The 14,807-nt window shown below is 38.2% G+C and overlaps 1 protein-coding gene across 14 annotated transcripts in view; it reads right to left on the bottom strand.

Moving 5' to 3' along the window:
* Nek10 (NIMA related kinase 10) overlaps positions 1-14,807 on the bottom strand; it is a 271,741-nt gene that overhangs the window by 255,496 nt on the left and 1,438 nt on the right. The gene's annotated exons all lie outside the window — the stretch shown is intronic.

Genomic DNA, 14,807 nt, shown 5'->3' with positions numbered 1-14,807 from the left:
TTAACATGAATGCCACTGTTTATCTTCAAAGGGCTTTGAATACATTTAGGTTATAACTTATAGTAGCCCATGAGCCTGTGTTTCCGGGGTCATTCTTGATTTCAAATATTCTGACCCACTGCCCTGAAAAAATATGTTCTACATTGCAGAAAAAGTGACTTCATTTTGGGTTTTCAAAATATATGTCTATAAACAAATTTCTGGAGTTCAAGTGACACTTTTATGCTATCCCACACATCTTTCTCAACAAATATTCCTAATTATATGCTGGCAATTCAAAGGGTTCCTATCTTATCATGGGTTTGATCCAAAGAGTTTCAGAGAAAGCCCCACCTACTCATGAATAAGCACTCAGTGTCAAGACTAGCACCAAATGTTGCCATATTTCCAGAACTCCTAAAGCTGGTTCAACCCCAGTCATAAATTCTTCTGGTAAACTTAAGCCACTGGCATGGCACCAAGTATCTAGCAGGGGGACTGGCCAGCCTGGAAATACAGCCCAATAGGCATTTCAGTCTTCACAGTTAAGCATTTTAGTATTATCACAGTCAACTTTCCTAGTATTCATTTTAATTCTATTTCTCATCCCCACTCAAAAGATCTGAGTACACCAATACACACAGAGAAATTTGTTTGCTTTCTTCCCCTTAATCACTTTCTAGTCAATTGTTTCCATTTCCAGAACAGAAACAAAAAGAAAGTTAAACATACCACCCATACTTTCAATAACAGCAAATACAAAGTTAAATATAATACTGGTTTCATTCAATTGGATGTACAAAATGTTTTTCTAATTGTGTTTCAATGCCACAGTTTGACTTCAAGGTTTAGTTCAGGCATGAGAAAGCATGCATTATGGTCTTATAATTGTATGTTTTAATGTATTGTGAAATCTATGGTCAAAATCCAAGTGTTCCAGAGGTATTTAGAAGAACTGGAATGTGTCAATGGGTGCTTCACTGCAATAACGTATAGAGAAATTTAATTTTGTGATGTGCACAAAGATGATTTAAGAATTTTAAATTACTTTTCCAATAATTTTTGATGACTAAAGCTTTCATCATTGTACACAACAAGAAAAGGCACAATATTAATACCTCAGGATTGTACCTAGGACTAACACCACAGACTCACTCACTCAACAATTATTTATTGAACTACTGAACGATTACTACGCCTGATCTCAGGCTGAAAGCTGTTCAGTGTTAAAGGAGGCTATCACAGGTATGCAATTTCAGCACAAGCAAACAAAAACTCATTTATGAACTTTAAAACACATTTTGTGAGTTTTTCAAGCAGAAATTTGATTTAGCCTCTGCTTTGCTCTAGAAGAAAAGAAAGGAAGGAGGGGGAGAGGGTCAAACATAGAAGAGTGGAGGATCTGTAAATTAGTGCTTAAAAGCACAAGACCCAACGGCTTTCTATGTATAGATTTTAAAATATTCCTCAAAGTTTCAAAATAAATGCTCATCTAGTCAAAATGAATAGAAGACAATTTTGCTCTTTTCTCAACGACAGAAGGAAAATTCCACACAGGCTTGCTGTTGGGCTCACTTCCTGCTCACGCCATACCTTTGGACTGTTTTGGAAGGTGGGAGTAGAAGCCACAGGAGGGAGGGCATGTGGAAGTGTGCAAAAGCTCACAGCCTCTTGCCAGGAGAACATATTTAACACTGTCAAACCCTCTAAATAGCCTATCTTATTCCCTTATTAATCCCCACCATTTTATTGACTGGATATGTGAGCAGGAAATAATCATCTAACAGTTTTATCAGTTTGAGATTTGCATGTACTCATGAGCTGGAAGAGTGAATATAGATAACTCTCTAGAAATGTTTCACTTAATTAAACAGCAAACAAATTTACCGGAATCACAGATAATTGCCTTTAGGATGAAAAACAAAATCCTTTTCACTTGATGGCTGATAAATTGGAAACTATTCTGAAAAGCTTTAAGAAGTTGAGAATGTTCTAAAATATTTAATTGAATCTCATTTCTAAATTTAAGAGAAAAGGATTACACTATACTAATATGTACCATCTGAGTGGAGAATGGAGGAGGGAAGGGCAGTGTATATCTTAAGTTGCCCAGAGCCAGATGATGTGTTAAGGAGATTATAAAGGTCCTATAAAGGTCAGGAAAAGTGCTACTGAGGCAACTTCAGAAGACAGCTTCTGTCTGACCCTACAAAGGAGCTCTGGAGAGTAAACTATGCCTGAGAGGAAAGGAAGCCAGCTCTCATAGTCCTCCAGCCTTCAGCTATTGGTTAAGAACCTTTGGGATAGGGTCTAGTGTGCCTGTCTAGAGGTAGAGAGACTCCTATAGGTGGAACACAGTGGAGGGACACATGAACCATCTGTAAGGAGGAAAAGAACAGTGAAACCAACACCCCAGGCACACAGTCATAAGGATCAGGGAAGCTCTGGGCAGAGTACTCACATTATCCACTAGGATCACCAACCTCATGTGAAAGACCTATGGATGATTGAGGAATAAGGATCTTTGCTGCAGATCCAAACTGAACAAAGCATATACTGCAGTAGCTCTCAAATACTGAGTCAAATTTCCCTCCTTGGGTGCTTGGCCTCTCCAGATGCTAGCACAACCTTAACTCCTGGCAGGTGGTTCAGCCCTTTACCCTTCCTTCTCTTCTCTTCTCTCTTCTCTATTTTCTTCTCTTCTTCCTCTCTCCAGGGCAGTGGTGGCAAACCTATGGCAAATGTGCCGCAGCAGGCTGTATCACTGAGAGCTCTAGAAGGTTTGCCATCACTGCCTAGGTGATCTCTGGTTGTAAATACCACTCATAAGTCTAAATGTGTATGCTATCCTGACTGCCTGCATCTGCAAAGTCGCCATCTGGATGTCTAATGGGCATTCCAAATTCAACATGCTCCAAACAGAATTCTCAACCCCCTACTCCCAGTACTGAATACCCCAATACTCCTCATCACAATAACTGCCACTGTCCTGTTATGGATACAAAAGCCCAGGGACCATTCTTGACCCCTCTTTCCTCTGCTTCCCACATTCAAGCCACCAGCAAAAACCTGTCTGCTTTCCCTGCTCTCTGCTCCAGCTGGTGTTGCCCTACTCCACCATCCCTCTCGCTGGATCACTGCCCCAGCCCCTCGCATCTTTCTGCTCCCACACTCGCTCCTCTGCATCCATAAGAACCCACGGGATTTTTTTTTTAACATACATCATATCATGCTACTCTGTGACCTACAATCTCCCCGTACTGTCCTTTGTACTGCTTCTCACCATGACTTTGACCGCTCTGGGCCCTTCTGACCTCTCCTTCTTGCTTACTCCACTTCAGCCATGCTGACATTCTAGGGGGAAACATGAATCCCTAAACATGACGACTGCTTGGGTTGGATGTTGGTGGCCTCCAAAACTCATGTTGAAATTTCATTGCCATAGTAACAGTATTAAGAAGGGAGACCTTTCAGAGGTGGTATTTAGTGCTCTTATTTAAAGGGATTTTCAGTCCTGCCAGGTAAAGAACAACTTCCCTTCGGGAGGATGCAAGATATCATCCTGAAAGTGGAGAATGGGTGCTACCAGACAACAAACCTGGTGGAAATTTTGGAATTCCAAGCCTCCAGACTATGAGAAAATAAATTTGTTTATACAATACCTGGTCTGTAATGTAGCATTATAGGAGCACAAAATGGACTAAGATTGTACCCATGAACATGCCATGCCCAGCTGGGCCAAGCTTATCCTTGATTTAAAGCCTTCACACTTGCTTCGTGCAGCTCCCCACCCCTATTCTCAGGATGTCCTCTATCTCAGTGCCTCCTCAGAGAGGTCTCCTCCCAGGAGCCTCTGCAATGTTTTCATCCACACTCACCACAGCACCCTGCTTTGTTTCCTCCTGGAGCTCATAAACACTGGACATCCCCTTGTCCATTTATTGGTACCCTTGAACTAGATCATAGCCCCATATGGCAGAGTCTGTGTCTATTTCATCCACAAATATATCTGCCACATGTAAAACAGTACAGGGTTCAGCATGAGCACAGTATAAGTACTCAAAAATATTTGTGTCATAATATGTAAGGAGTGACTCAAGTATTTTTCCAAAGTTTGTGGATTATTAGCTTTTAAAGAGCTATTTATTTTTAGGCTTCGAGACTCTTCCCTTCCCTGGGTGCCCTCAGAGCAGCTTGTACTGCCCACACTGTGAGCTTACGTGTACCATGTTGCTGTTGCCTGATTACTTTATATGGCCAGAGGTTGGGTTTCTCTTACTTACTAGGCACATAATAGGCCAACAATAAATATTTATTGAATCAAAGACCTACTAAAAGGATGAATGGATAAAAGGATTATATTTTTTAAAACTCTGTGTCATTACCCTTTGTAGTTCAACAAATCTCCCATAAAGCTCCTTTACAAACCAAATTAATTGATATTATAGTAATCCTGAGTGCATTGAGGAGTTAGCTCATGTGTGCAATCATCTGGAGGAAAATTACAGTTCCACGTAAAGAAGTATTCATCAATAGTGCTGCTGAAACTATTGGTGTTGAATAGGTTTTCTTTTCATTTCCAAGCTATTATGGGCTGATACTTTTGCTCCTAATCCTATCCAATGAGACGAGTTCACTGTGCTTTGACGCCATGGTAATATTGAATTGCTGTAAGATTTCTGTACTTATATCTTCATGAACCAGTAATCCTGAATACCACCTGAATAGCACTGGTCTAGATTCCTGACTCTTTTCAAATAAGCAAACTGTTTTCACTGTAACTCTAGTTGATCCTCTGACAGAAGCACAGCCCTAAGTATAGAGTTAGAGAGGACTCCCTCAGTAAATGTCAAGTCCATAACAACCAGAAGAGGGCGACAGAGATCCTGGGAGGGAGAAAGTGTGGCCAGGGAGGTCTGAACATGGGCTTCCTTCTTAAACAGAAGCTTTCTTTTCTGGGGTTCTCTGTACAGTTTCATATAAGAAAAGGGTTCCACTACTAAAGATAGAAATAGAAAACCACTGATTTCCCAACACTATTTAATGGATGAATGAGTCCAAGGAAATGACAACACACAAACACTTGTACCCACATGGATTTTCCTTCAATTCTAATGGGCAAGCTGAAATTTAGCTTTTGGATTTTTTTTTTTTTAACAGAAGAGTGTGGCACAGTAGTGAAAGAATACACATAACAACTGAGTACAGAATGCTTCACAAACAAAAATGTTCAGTAGCTTTGCTTTGTCCACATCAATCCTGGGACTGAATACCCTCTCAGTTGTGAGGGGAAGATCTTTTCTCCCCCCTGGGGATAGCCAGTGGGTTTGATGTTTAAAAATCCACTCAGGCACAGACAGAATTACAGTTCTCATTGTTGAACTTTTTTTTTTTTTTTGATAGCAGGGATCGAACTCAGGACCTTGCACTTGCAAGGCAGGCAGCAGAATCACTGAGCTAAATCCCAGGCCCTCATTATGGAACTTTTTAATCCATTTCTTAAAAACTCCCAAAAGCAATTCCTATCTTCCATTGTCATTTAAAGCTTGGGTAAAGGCTAAAGAAGTCCCCAGAGACACACACCTCATTTGCTCGTTAATTGTAGGGTAAACAAACACACATGACAGAGAAAGAAATCCACGCTATGGCAAAATTACATAATTGACTTCAGTTCCTCTAAATTGTGCAGTATACACCCACTAACTAACTTAGTACTGCATTTGTGATATGGTTTTCAGATCCTTCAACCATAAATCTTTTTTATATCATGGTTGCCTTATTGCTCAAAAGATTCTTAACGGTTTCACCACTTTACTAAACATAAAACAGAAAGTCTTTTAAATCATTATGGGAAATAATTTCAAATCCCCCAATTGTCTTTTTTCCCTACTAACACTTAAATAGCTGAATAAAAGCCAGCACTTATTAGTAATAATATTTTTAAAGTCCAGGGCAATTAAAGTTAATCACCACTTTAGCTGTATCAAATTTATTGTATTTTTTTTAAAAAGCATTAAAATGGGCATGGTGGTGCATACCTGTAATCCCAGCACCCAGGAGGCTGAGGCAGGAGGATCACCACAGAATTGAGGCCAGCCTGGGCTACATAGTGAGTTCAAGGCCAGCCTGAGGTAGATAGTGAGACCCTGACTCAAAAATATAAAATCAAATGAAATTTTAAAAGCATTAAAGTAAACTGTTATGAACCTTACTACAAACCAAACTTAGAATTTCCTTGTACCAACAGTAAGGAGTCTCCACTCTTTTTGATGAACTGTGGATAACCTTCCACATTAGATGAAAAAATTATAGTCTATCTGTACTCAAGTAGAGAAATGAAAGGAATGTAGAGATATTTCATCTCCATAACTGACAATGCAAAATAAAAACCATCTTCCCAATTCCTTTACTATAGATAAAAGAGTGCTTCTTTGAAAATTGGCTAAAATAAGATAAAATTCATATAGGACAGCCAGAAATGAAACAAACACATTATTATGCCCTGGTTAATTACTAATTTCTTAATTATGATGATTGAACTGAGGTGATGCAAAATGTTAACAAGCAGCTGAGTGAAGGATGTACAGGACCCTCTGTAATACCTTTTGCAGTTTCCCTATAGGTCTAAAATACTTTCAAAATAAACACTTAAAATGCATTGATCACTTGGGTAATTTAATTAAAGTGTTTGAAGAACAGAGAAAATTTTCTTTTTATAAAGACTATCTGCATTTAGTTCGATCCCCGGTACCAAAAAAAAAAAAAAGGAATATCTGCACTTGACTCAATAGATATGAGTTGTGGTCGAAAAATATGATGAATGTTAAATTTTTAAAAAATTTATCGCAGTACAAGACACATTGCCACTTAATCCTCCTCGAAATACTCCTCCCTGCTTCAATCACACTTGGCTCATCATTCTTGCCACTTCCTGAATTAGTTCTGGAAGTCCTTTCATAAATGTCTTTTGAAATGTCTTTTGTTGCGCTTTCCTGGCTGCCTGGATATCCTGAATCAATTCAGAATGTTTACCTTTTATGGTCATTTTGGTTTTGGAGAAGCAGAAGTCACACAGTGCCAGATCCAGTGAATCAGGTGGATGAGGACACAAATTAGTGTTTTTTCAAGCCTACCATTCTGTTGGATGGTGATTGCAGCAGCATTCATCGTATTTCTAATCACACCATATTTTTGATCATAGGAAAGAGGACTTACAGATCTGCTTCAAAAAGTAGCAAGAGGGCCGGGGATTTAGCTCATTGGTTCCAATGCCTGCCTCATAAGCACAAGGTCCCAAGTTTGATCCCCAGTACCAAAAAAAACAAAACAAACAAAAAGTAGCAAGAATTTTTTTTAAAAAGCAGCAAGAATGATGGAATAGTGTGTTCAAAACAAGGGAAAGTGTTTTGAGGGATCTTAATGCCAATGCATCTTTTATTGTAATCAATTTTTTAAATTTAAACATTCACCGGAGCCAGGGATTTAGCTCAGTGGTTCCACTGCTTCCCTTGCAAGCACAAGGACCAGAGTTCAATCCCCAGTACCCAAAAAATTTAAAAAAAATTTAAAAAATAAAATTTAAACATTCACCATATATTTTGATCACATTTCATATATGGTGCTTGGTGTTTTCAAATTACTTGTGCTTTTAGAGCTATATATATCCCGCAAAAAAATGTACCAAGCTGGGGATTTAGCTCAGTGGTTCCACCAGCTGCCTCTCAAGATCAAGGTTCGATTCCGGATACCAAAAAAAAAAATGTACCAAGTTAAATTGGTCAAATTACCAGAAAATAAGGCGCACACACACACACACACACACACACACGCACACACACATTTTCCAATTGAGTAAAAGGTTAAGGAAATCCTGTAAAAAACATGACAGACGTATCTACTACAACTCAAAAAGGAATATGGCCGGCTGTGTTGTTACACAACTATAATCCCACAACTAGGGAGGCTGAGGCAGAAGAATCACAATTTCAAGGCTGGCCTGCAAAACTTAGTGAGATCTTGTCTCAAAATAAGAAGGGCTGGGGATGTAGCTCAGCGTTCCTTGAGTTCCAAGCCTAGTACTGCAAAAGAAAACAAAATAACAACAAAACCAGTGTGGTTCTCTAAGCTGTACTTTATATTATATTTGTCTTTTTCAATGGGAAATATGTATAGATTTAGCAGAATAATGGTTATTACAAGAAAGAACTTTAGAAAGTATACATTGTCAAGTTTAACATCTTCTAGGCTCAGGAAGAGAATGCAAATGAATAAAAACTGGTGTAGAAGACAAAGGGGAGGAGCTTTGGTCAAACCTGAGAAGGAAGGTACACGCGCCCAAAAGAGATACAAAATTATGTTGAAAATGAACCAAAACAAGAAAAAGAAAAAAAAAACAAACACTTGTACTGGATAACAAGAACAGATCTGCAGGTCAACAGTTACAGACCATGATTCAGTTTCTCTCATTTACCAGATGAGGAACTAAGGCCCAGAGAAGTACGGTGTATCCAAGTCCACACTGCGCTTTCAGAAGAGAAGCAGAACTCCTTTCACTTTCAGGGCCTAAGTCTCAATGGGAAACTGTAAGGTGATGGGAAAATGAGAATGTGTTGACCTTGGCCCTTAGCCAAGGGCAAAGACGATAAAATAACAATTGGTGTTTACATAACTTCATCTCCTGGCCCCTGAGGATGCTTACAAAAATGCATTCCTTTATCCTGGTTCACTCATGTGAAATATACAGGTGGCATATTTTAATATCTTCATATGGTGGGAAACAAAGACACAGTGCAAAAACTCCACCAGCAGGAACGTGTGGCTAGCTAAGGACAGAAATTATCATAGACTTGCTCCAGAATCTTTAGACTTGACACCTTGCCTGGGCAAATAGTTTATACTCTAGGCAACTTTCTATTTATATTTAAACAAGCAGTTAGGATAAAAAGAACAAAAAATTTTATCTAATAGTAATTTGACCTTCTCCCACGCATTCTTCCAAATAGTTACTGACTATGGTGCTATAAGGACAGACTCCTTTAAGTGCTGGCCTTCGTTCGCTGGGCTAATACTAAACCAAGTTTGTCCAAGAGTGTTGCTCCAAAATTAACTACATACGTGGCAACAGATACCACTGTAATCTCCTTATTTTAATGATTTCCATTCAAATTAATATTTTCTGTTATAGAGAGAAATATCTGCATGTAGATGCTATAGGTCCTCTGAACCACCATTAAATGATGGTATTTGCTTATCTGTGCCTTGTGAAGCTACTAAGCCAAGTCCATGTATGACATAGCTGATAATGTGCCTGTGTTGGAACAAATAACCTGAGACCTGTACATTAAGTAATAATATTGTAAAGGAAAGAAAAAAGTCTAGATGACATGAAGAATTTACATTAACCAATGAAAATAAAATAACACATTCAATTTCTCTTTTCTTGTTGACCCTAAGAAGAATATTATATTCTATTCCCTGTTTTCATGAAAAAGAGAAAGGTGACCATGATATTCATTCATTTCTCCAAGAAATCTGTACTGATTTCCCTAGCACTGTAAATCAAGCCAGGCACTGAGGATACAACACTGGATAAGACATAGTCAAAATGTCTTTAAAAACTAGTTATCCATCATTGTAATAAGTCATAAAGTAAGTACGTATTCAACCCAAACCCCTAGAACTTCTGGTGAAAAGAACACTGAACAAACAAATCAACAATGATAATGCTTGACATTCCTACCAGAAGAAGTAGTACTTTCTGAGCCATAAAATAAAATTAAATTATATCTAATAACATTTCCCTTGAAGTGCATTTTTAGATTTACTATGCTCTATTACATAACACACTGAATATGTGAAATCATAAACATGTAGGATAACAATATGAAACCGTTAATTACTCCTTTTAAAATATTTTTAGGGTTCAGCCTAATACAAGGAGTTAAATAAGAACAATCAAAATGTCAGAAAGCCAAAAAATTATTTTCCAAATGAGGTTAGAAATTGAATAATATCAAAGGAAAGAGAGGGCTACAGAGAAGCTGTAGGAACTGGGTACTTGAAGAGGTAGGTTCAGAAGGATGAGTTGGATTGCTGGACAACATTCCAGGGGAGTGAATGCAGGGATGGAGGGAAGATCCCGAAAGTGTTTTAGGAAGGCAGTGAATAAAGGACTAGAGCTGGAGCTGAGGAATGTGCAGGAAGGTGACCATTGGGACAAGGAATGATGGGCAGCCCTCAAGGCTGCAGCCAGCTTATGGAGCAGCTCCTATTTGCTAAGTAGTTTGGAAGCAAGGGCATTCTTTGACATTTAAGAAATCTACATGTGAATCATTCAATTAAAATATCATATTCCATTAGCCCTTGGCTAACTCATTTGGATAAAGAAGAATTTACCCAAAGTCATATTAAAATGTTTGCAGGATTAAATGAACTACACTAAGAAGCAGGAAGACCAGAGGCACTATATTAGGCAAGAGAGTATTACTGTCAAAAAGTCTAAATAAAACACCCCTTTGGCATGGACCTCAGAAAAATGACACCTCTGTCTACTTTATCCCCAAATTCGTTCACTAAATCTATTTGACTATTTTATACTAATTATAATTGTTGCTGTTCCCTTCTCTCCACTTTCACAGATAAAACTCCAGCCTCTACCAACGCTTACCACAACTACCACAATCATTTGCTTAAGTGTCTCCCAACTTCCAATTTCTTCCTTTCCTAAACACAGAATAAAACATCTCCCTTTTTTTATGGTACAAGTAACCAATTGAACCTTTATGGGCTTTGAATTTCTTTTAAGATAAAAGCAAAACTTCCCAAGGTATTGATGCAACTGGTGCCTCTGCCTTCCTAGGCACTGGTATTTACTGGATTCTAAATCCTGGCTCCAAAGCTGCTTCTCCTGGAAGCTCTAGGGCTTTACCTCCTGGACCCAAGGGCTGGACTGGTACCAAAAGGCTGGAAGGCTCATCTTTCTGGTCAACTCAAGTATCCATTCTTTGAGCGGACCTTTTTGATAGGATAACAGGTCCTCCAAGCATTAGCTTGTAGCTCTTTATCAAGAGGCAAATTCAGGCAATAATTCAACAAATCATCCTCTTTAGTTTACTGTAAACTAGCCAGGAATAGGGAAGATAGCCTTCTTCATCCTCTGCATGGAGCACATAATTCACACTTTATATCAAAAGATGTATTCAAGGGCTGGGAATGTAGACCAGAGATGCCACACCTGCCTGGCAAGTACAAGGTCCTGAGTTTGATCTCCAGTACCAGCAAAAAAAAATTACTGAGTGCATTAATAAATGAACAAAGCCCTAGTAAAATGTGATTGGGAAGCTCCAAATATAACTAGAGTATCATTATTTATATATGAAGGGAAAAGATAATAAAAAGAATCAAGAAATTACAGCTTTGTCCCAACTGACCAATATCCAGTGACAATAGCATCTTGGTTTGAGAAAATCCTTTATAAATACAAGAAAGTCACAAAGAATATATTATATACATATTAAATATAAACTGACTCACGTGTGTTGAACAGGATAATAAAACTTCCTAAAGCAAAATAATGTATTCATATTAGGTCAAGTGTAGCATACATTATTATATGAATACCTTAGCCTCCACTAATGTGAGGCTACAGTCTGGGGATGTGCACTCTTCCAGCTGGACCCGTGGGGATATGGTCAGAAGGAGCACTGGTGGCAGAGAAGTCCTGGTTTCATTTGTCCACTGAGTGACCTGGGTCTCTAGACCTCTCTGATTATCAGTGCCCTCATTTAACAAAAATTAGAAATAATCTTACTATGGCAAGGTGGAATTAGGACAAAATTATAATGTTACTACTTCAATTTGACAATCTTGTGCTCATTTTAAATCATTGGTCTATATTCACTTTGACTCACTGATGACAAATTTTTGACATAAAATTATTTCACTGTAACAAAGTCTTCATTTCTGCTTTGTAAAGATAATAAGGCATTTTCCTATCAGCACTTTGGTGTTTTTACTTAATCCTCAAAACAACCCTCTGAGGTAAGTAATGCTGTTTCTCCAATTTACAGATGAAGAAACTGAGGCACTAAAAGTCCAAGTGACTTGGCCAAGATCTCATATCTGCTAATTGCAATACTTTTTTTTTTTTTTCACCAGAGATCGAACTTGGAACCTTGCGCTTGTGAGGCAGGTGGTGGAACCACTGAGCTAAATCCCCGGGCCCGGTAATTGCAATACAAATGAGAGCAAATATTTACATGGTGGTACCTTGGGCCAACACTATTCTAAGTGCTTTCCAAATATTACTTCAAGGTCTAACAAATTATAAGGTAGGTAACATTATGGTCCCCACTGAGGGAAATATGACACAGAGAAGTTAAGCCTCGTGTTAGCTTTCACAGCTGGCAAGTAGCATTAATCTCATGCTGCGCTAACTCCTATTTACCAGTGGGATTCATCTAGCACTGTATTTGTCCCAATGAAGTTTCTAGATCAATATTCATCTCTTTAATTAACAAATATACTTTTTACATACTTCCTTCAAATCAATCAACAATTCCCTATCTTGGCAAAGTGCATTAAATGCTGTATAGCTTTTTCTTGATGGCCAGGAGTCAATGTTACAGTTGCTGTGCTCTGTCTGCTCTGCCTCTAGTTCTTATTTTAATTCTTACAGGAGAGTTTTTACTGTTTCTTTTCTAGATATTAGCCAGTCAGTTATCATTTTTATCACTTTGACCTGCTGACTGCTTTGAAGCTAGGATTCTTGTCCATTATAAATATCCCCAATGTAAGATTTAATGAGCCCTTGAGTTGACGATTCTCATTATGACTGTTCAAGATTTTAGTTGAGAGGAGAGGAAGACTAATAAAAAATATGAGTGAGTATTTTACTGAATGAAAAATAATGCACTGTATTCAGGGCTTATATTCTTTTTTTTCCCTCATCTTGATACATGTCAGTCACATGAGTATGTTTAAAGTTCACTTTCCACTGGAAGATCAAATCTTCCAAAAATATTGGACTTATTCCCAAGCCCACCTTGTCCTCAAGCTAACACTTTCTGTTGCCTCATTCTGCTTTCTATTTACTTACCTGTCTCTCCCATGTAGAACATAATGCAAATAGTTAACATAATATTTCCTATATACCTACCACTATTCTATGAAATTTGCCTATGTTAATTCATGCAAGGTTTACAGCCACTTCCCTTTACAAGTGAGGACCTAGGGTGCAAAAAGATTAAGTCACTTGCCAGAGGTTCCATATCAAGTGATGAGGGAGCTAGGATTTGAACTTACATAATCTGATTGGAGAGTCTGAGTCCTCTAGACTCAGCTCCATTGTCCCTGACAATAATTACAAGAGAACTGTGTTTTGTTCTGTTCAGTAAATATGTACTGATGTCTAAATGAACTTCAAGTTCCTCTCTGCCTATCTATGTGCTCAACTCAGTTCACTCTAGCTTCAAACTCAAAGTGTAACTGGCTTTGACATGGAGGGCCACAACCCAATCCCTTCTTTAACCTTCTTCATACTGTAGATTGAACTTTCTTTAGTCCCACCCTCATCTAGCATGAAGCCTGGACCCATCACATGTTCAAAACGTACTCATTGAATGCATGTCTCTTATTGTATCAGAGTTGTATCAGTTGCCATACACAAAAGTTCATGACCAAGTAGTATGACAAGATGGAGGCCTAGAAACTGCTCTTGACTGAATCAAAAGATTTATTTTATCTTTTAGTAACTGACCATGGAAAATTTCACAACTCTAACATTCAGTGTGTTCTTAGTTTTAACATGTTCATGACAGAGCCATAATTCGAATGTCTTGCTGCTAGTCATTGGTGATACATGCATGACTGTCCCATCAGGAAGCATGAGACAGTCATATATGTACCACTGTGGTTCAAGCCAGCAGGAATGTGTTAAATGTGAAAATCAATATATAGGTATAAGGTATTATGTACCTTGTATAGAGTATGAACTTTTTATCTTGAAAACATTTCTATGAGGCAAGTGCTATTATCAGTCCATTGTAGATTTTAAAAGCTGACTAGAGGGCCAGAGAGCTAAAATATTAGACCTAGGACTCAAACCCTTGTATGTATAACTCCAAAACCTACTTCTTGCAAACCATATTGTACTGTCACTCTTTTCAATAAACTTTAACTCATGCCATATGTTCTGGTTTACATCTAGATGTACTGCTAAATTCATAGGTGCATTGAATCTTTTGATTCAACCAAGAGCAGTTTCTAGGACATAGGAGTTTTAGGGAGGTGATCGGATCATGGAGATGTGATGCTCATCAATGGATTAGTCTCCCTCTTTCCTCCATTGATCTCTCTCTGCTTTGCTGCCATGCTGCCCTGCATTGGAACCAGCTGACTATGGACTGAAACCTCTATAAACTGTGAGCGAAAATAAATCTTTCCTCTTTATAGTTGTGGGCATTGGGTATTGTGCCTCAGTGATGAGAAAGTGACTAAGACACCATATAGTAACAACTAATATCATAATTATTATGGTATAAAATATAGCCTGAATCAAAATAGTCTCCAACTACCAAAGATCTTGAAATGAAAACCTTCAATACAATACCCATCTTTCTATTAATAAAAGCTTCATTGACCAGCTCATTTAACAAGAATTTGTTGAGCACTTGCTATATCCCGGTACTCAGCCAGATGCTGGTAATAGAACAGTGGCAAGACAAACAGCACCTGCCTTCAATGCCTAAGGAAGAAGCAGGAAAGTAATTAGGGAAAACATAGAGAATGAGATCATGGGTAGGGTGTGTGAAGAAAGAAAAGAAAAGAAA

The sequence above is a fragment of the Heterocephalus glaber genome, unplaced genomic scaffold, assembly GCF_053883595.1.
Source record: "Heterocephalus glaber isolate CG9 unplaced genomic scaffold, H.glaber_assembly_v1.0 deba00001472, whole genome shotgun sequence".
Taxonomy (NCBI): Eukaryota; Metazoa; Chordata; class Mammalia; order Rodentia; family Bathyergidae; genus Heterocephalus; species Heterocephalus glaber.
This window is presented reverse-complemented; position numbering and strand designations above follow the sequence as displayed.